Source organism: Harpia harpyja, chromosome 2 (assembly GCF_026419915.1).
Source record: "Harpia harpyja isolate bHarHar1 chromosome 2, bHarHar1 primary haplotype, whole genome shotgun sequence".
Classification (NCBI taxonomy): domain Eukaryota; kingdom Metazoa; phylum Chordata; class Aves; order Accipitriformes; family Accipitridae; genus Harpia; species Harpia harpyja.
This window is the reverse complement of record NC_068941.1, coordinates 47,155,770-47,161,972: the sequence shown is the minus strand read 5'-3', so window position 1 is coordinate 47,161,972 and position 6,203 is coordinate 47,155,770.

Below are 6,203 nucleotides of genomic sequence, written 5' to 3'. Positions count from 1 at the left end.
TATGTGTTTCAGGCTGCAAAATGAGTAACAGCTGTAAAGAATATTGGTTTTGACATTTCCTGTAATACTGGTGAAGATAAAGGAGGTGAGCAGTCTATGAGATATGAGTGATTGTCACTATCACTTGTGGACTGTGTTCAACACTCACTGCTGGCAAATCATCAACTGAAGTTTTGCCGGTGTAAGTCCTTATGTTTAGGATCACAGCTATTTGCAGTTATGGGGGGATGACTACACGGTCCTTTGACTTGCTGCTTTCTGTCAGTAAGTAGATGTGCTACATTAAGTTGGTATTCCTGTACTCATTAAATTTGTGCCTTATTAGGGCTAACCTTGAAAACATAGTCACATTCACATAATGAACATATGCTAAAATAGGTGAGGCTATAAAAACAGTGTAGTGCTTGTGGATATGCCTTCAGTTTCCTGCTTCAAACAGCTTTTGGTCTCTTCATAAATGTTATGAATTTCAAAGTAGATATTAGGAGGAATCATGAAAGTATTTCACTTCCATGTGTCTCAGGTATGCTGCTTCCTGGGGGCTAATTACTGTGCTTATAAAACAAGGACTTTGCTTGTATAAGTTCTTAGAGCTTCTCAGGAGAAGGGAGGTGAAGGACCAACTCATGTTGCTTATTAACTGTGTTTTACTGTTCCTGCAGTATAGGCCTTCAGCTGAATTTTCTTACCCTAATGAGTTCCGTCCAAATCATTAGGTAGAATCTTTCTATCTTTATTCTCCCCTGCTCTTCTTTCTGACTTTGCCTCCTTCTCTTTGTCATCTTCTTCCAACATCCTGCTTTCTTCCCTTTCCCCAACAAAGCAAACTTTAAGACACAGTACATACAGGGTACTAAATGTAAATATGAGTGGATGCAGTAAATTTTCAGAAGACTGCATCACAGGACTAAAGTGGGCAACAATTTGGACTTGTCCATACCATTTGTGGAGATTCAAAACCTGTGACTCTGATTAGTGATGTATTAGGGCAGGAAAACCTTGACCCTTGCTCCATCATAACATGAAGGAAATTCTGGCTGTTTAGAACTTTTTTCTGTTAGTCTTAATGCTGAGAGCAGTTTTCTGTATGTTTAGGAGCTAAAACGCTGTCACCTTTGCTGATGAATACTTCTCAAAAATACTCTTTTTCCACCAGCAATTGCAGTAATAGCTAAACAGATTTTTACAGGATAAATTAATTCTTGAAATGATTGGCCATGGATCTTACTTTGCAGCTTATATAAATGTGTAGTGAATGGGAGTAGGGATGAAACTATGAAAGGCAGAATGGGGAAGTTAAGACTACATTGATACATGAAATAAGAACCAATTATGCAAGGCAGACTTTTATAAATGGCATTTAGCTATTTTTAAGTGCTGTTCCTGAGACTTATTTTCTGTATTGAGTATATTAGATACAATTAAAAATAAATTGCCTCTAAGAGAACAGGAGGAGAGTTATTCAATCATGAGTATTCAAACACTTCTGTAAAACACTTGGATGTTATTGTACCAGACTTCTAGCGGATATTCTTAGCGCTCACAAAATGTGCAATACACAAAAAATATCCTTTCTATACAAAATGGTCAGTGGAGACTGCTGGGAGTGAGACATGTCCGTCTGTGGTGGTGTCAGTTTTGTTTGTTTTCCAAATTACCTTGCTGGGAGATGCTGACTGCCCTGTGTGATGCTTTTTGCAGTTTTGAAAAGGTGTCTGTCTAAGAGGTGCTGTACAGAATGCAGTGAATCTAGTCCCTGGCTGGCTGAGCTGTTTATTTCCTCCTTGTTCCCAGTCCTCGCTGGCTTGCGACTTCTGAGCTAAACACCGATACACTCCGTGGCAGTGCAGTCCTTAAATGAGGAGTCAGACATACCGAGGGAAGCGAGAGATTTCGAGAGATGCTGAGATCCAAAGTCTGCTGATACACAGTAGGAGTGGCCAGTGCCTGTGATCACACCAGAGTCGTGGACAGAGGCTGAATGTATGACAAATGTTTCTTGAAGATACTTTTACCCGGGTGGGTGATGGTGGTGTTCTTTTAATGTGTAAGGTGCTGCATGGCAGCACTGGAAGTGAAGTGTTCAATTTTAGCAACAGATTAAGCAGCAATAATACAAGCTTCTCTCTGTGGCCTCCATGGTGCGCCTGACTTCTCGCTAGAAGCAGCAGCAGTTCAGTGACTGTGCTAACTTAAACATGGGCCTCACGCTGCAGTGTGAAATAATGCCAGTCATAGTGGGGAAACCTGTTTAGCCAGGAAGATATGAAAACATGAGGTAATTTGCCAAAGCCTCTCATGGCTTTGTTTTGTTCTGGGGTTTGGGGGTTTTTTTAGAAGAAAGACGTTTCACAGGGGTACCGGGAATAAGTTCCTTAAGAGGAAAATTTTGCCTGCATATTTGTTGAAAAAGTACATCTAAATTGTACAAAAACATTTCCTGTTAGCATGATAAAAGTTCACTCTTACAACACAAGAACAAATACTGGGGAGATTTTGGATAGTCTAGAAAAACAAAACAGTCTGCAGCATTATAAAAAAAAGATCACTTAAGAGCAAAAGCATGGTAATTCGGCCACTTAAATATCTGAACTGGCGTGGTTGGGAAAAGTTTGCAAAGTTGCAAAATACTGGGAGAAGAGGGGAGTGTTTTTCTGTCATACAACTAGGTGGTTGGGTTTTTCCCCAACGGTTCATCTCAGGCTTTGTACCACTTGCCTAGAAGGCTGAGGCCGTATCAAACAGATTCGGGAATTGCAGTGTATAACTTGTTAGTTACATAATTTATGTATTTGTCATGGTTTAACCCCAGCCAGCAACTAAGCACCATGCAGCTGCTCTTTCACTCTCCCCACCCAGTGGGACGAGGGAGAGAATTGGAAAGAAAAAGGTAAAACTCATGGGTTGAGATAAGAACAGTTTAATAGAACAGAAAGGAAGAAACTAATAATGATAACAATAATAAAATGACAATAATAATTATAAAAGGATTGGAATATACAAAACAAGTGATGCACAATGCAATTGCTCACCACTTGCCGACCGATGCCCAGTCAGTTCCCGAGCAGTGATCCCCCCAGGCCAACTTCCCCCAGTTTATATACTGGGCATGACATCACACAGTATGGCATACCCCTTTGGCCAGTTTGGGTCAGGTGCCCTGGCTGTGTCCCCTCCCAACTTCTTGTGCCCCTCCAGCCTTCTTGCTGGCTGGACATGAGAAGCTGAAGAGTCCTTGACTTAGTCTAAACACTACTTGGCAACAACTGAAAACATCAGTGTGTTATCAACACTCTTCTCATACTAAATCCAAGACATAACACTATACCAGCTACTAGAAAGAAAATTAACTCTATCCCAGCCAAAACCAGGACAGTATTCCATATATATGTGTGTATATATAATAGGTATGTATGTATAATTAGTAACTAGATCTGATTTTCCCCAGTGCAAATCACAAGTGCGCATCTGAAGAAAGGGGTGATTTAGGCTTGATAGGAACAGAAAGATTCAGCAACCTCAGTGCTGAGCTGCCCAGGCAAAGTAGAAAATTATGAGGAGCCCTGACGATGGTGTTCCTCTATGGTCTAGAGGACAGCTCGCCTAGAACGAGGCGCTTAGTCCAGTTACACCCTTTTTTTATAGGAAGAAATGCGTAGCAGTGTACTGACTGTGTGACCTGCCACCCAGTTATCATTTGGCATGGAAAGAAGGAAACCTCTTAAACTCTTAAGCTGACTGGCTTAATTCTCTTCCAAGACCATGACTCCTGTATCTCAGATACATGCCTTCATCATCACACTTAACCTAGAGAGGTCATTTTTAATATGCCAGTTGAAAAGCAAAATAGTTTCTTGAATGAACTGTTGATTTCAATAGATGCTTAATCCCCAAGCTCTTACATCTCCAGACAGTAATAATCTGTCTGTAGTGTCAAACCTGTGGCTCGCTTCAATTTTTTGTTGTTCCTATAAACTGAAACTGCTTCAGATTGATGGTTATGACAGTCTTGTTCGATGGTGAGAAGCTGTAGTTCGTGGCCATGTTTTCAGTAAGATAGAAGATTTGAAAATAGGTTTTCTTTTAGCCAAGTGCTCCAGCCAGCAGGCTTTTGTTTAAAATGGGACTGACCCGTACGTGCAGCCAGTTCTCCAGTTGCTTTATCTCGGGCCTTACACAAAACCCATATAATGTGGTAAGTATGCTTTCACAAGCAGTACAGGGAACAGTATTAAAATGCTGACAGAACTTTGAGCAGCATGACTCTTTCATGCGTGACTCTTGGCAGAAATTTAAGAGACCACAGATTTGGGCACCAGTGTGATTAATGATTAGCACTCAAGTTCCTTTGTAAATCTGGCCTCAAATCCAAAACCAAGAGGAATTTGAAATAGCTGATACAGGGGACCTTAGTTAAGAAATGGCTAGTGGGCCCTGTTTTGTGACGTTATGCTTTGATTTGCGTTTTATGCTTTTAGATACATTAGATAGCCTTTCCTGTTTGAGGATATTGTGTTTTTCCCCTGTTAACAGAGAAGTGCTTACTTGAAAGCAGTATCTCAGTTGTGTGGAAGAATGATTGAAACATTTTAAGAAAAGAATAAAAAACTCTTTTAGGAAGTGTGTTTTTGATACCTGAATGCATTAGGCATTCAGGAAAGACAGCTGCATCATTTTGTACATTATGAACAGGTTCCAAATGTGTGTATACATGGTCACTTAGAGAGCCGTACAAGAATTACTACCTTATAATCCCACTTAATTCCAATTAATAGTAAGCCAGGCATAATAATGGCCAGTATGGAACTAACCATTACCGACCAGGACACGATGGATGGAGCAGGTCTGTCAGATCAAGTTCGTGTATCAGCTACTGTCCCCTAGAAAGGGGAGGTACTCAGTATGACAGTGATTTCTCTCGTGGACTCCACTAGCTCATCTTGCTTTAATGGGAAATTGGTGTAAATAAACTGGCTCAGATGAACTCTGCTTAGACTATGTGATCTCATTATTTAACTAGGCATCTGGAGGAAAAAGGCTAATCTCGCTTTGGCCAACGAATGAACACACACCTTGTTTTAACCACTCAGTTAATGAACAATAATTGAACAGAATCTCGTCTGAACTTTTGAAAAGGGTATTTTACTTTGTCAACTATAACATAGCTTTTAAAAAAATACTGTGAAACTCATGCTTGCTCTGTGTCAGCCAAGTCCTAACAGTACAGCAGAGATCAGCTTTTAACTTTCTTACAAGGATGGGTCAGCTCTCTGGCTGAGGACACAGGTCACAAATATGTTCAAGTTGTAATTGCTAATATAATTTTCACATAAAATCTTGCCTGCTGCTCTCCTCATACAATGTGGTGCTCACAGTTATTGTATCTGTGGTATACACATCTTCAGAAAATATGCCATATCACTAAGGACAGTTTTTTTCCCTTTTGTGTTACTTTGCTTATATGTATCACTTGAAGGAAAAGCCGTAATTAACCCCTGTGAATCCTTATCCTTAGTTATGCTAGAGACCAAAAGTCTTGATCAGAGACTGTTCCAAGTCACAGTTTCAGGTCTCTATGCCTTCTCTTATTCATCACTGGGACCTCTGTTTTTTCAGAATATGGCATATTCTGAAATGTCATTGGATCACAAAATCTCATTTACTCTTTTGAAAACACAACTAGCTTGCAATATAAATATATTTGCTAAAAGAAACTAATTTTGCATAACAGCTTTTCTTAAAGGTTTTTTTTCTTACAGATGTTCATCTGTTTAGCAATGCCTAAATCTGCTTTTCCTTCTCTATGTAAAGAGTGGTTCATGGAAAAAGAATCCTATGTGAATACGGGTAATGTTATTAAACTCTCTACAGCTCCCCTGGAAACATTTATAATCTGAAATTCTGATTAACAGCTTTCAAGTCAAAAGCAAGAACTGTGCAAAGTTACACTCCCACTGAGCTCATAGAAACTCCAGTGTGATTTTGGTACTTCTTCCTTTGTGGAACCTTTTAATAATAATTTTTCTCAAAAAAATTTCAAGGGAGTACTCTTGTAGGCAATTGCAATCGGTTTTATTCTTATTTCTCAGGTGAAAGAATTTACTTGGTATGTGTGACTCTTAAGAGCCTACAGAAACCCCTCCAGCATATCATCAGACATAAATGTTAACAGCATTACCACTAAAACACAGCAGTTTTTTACA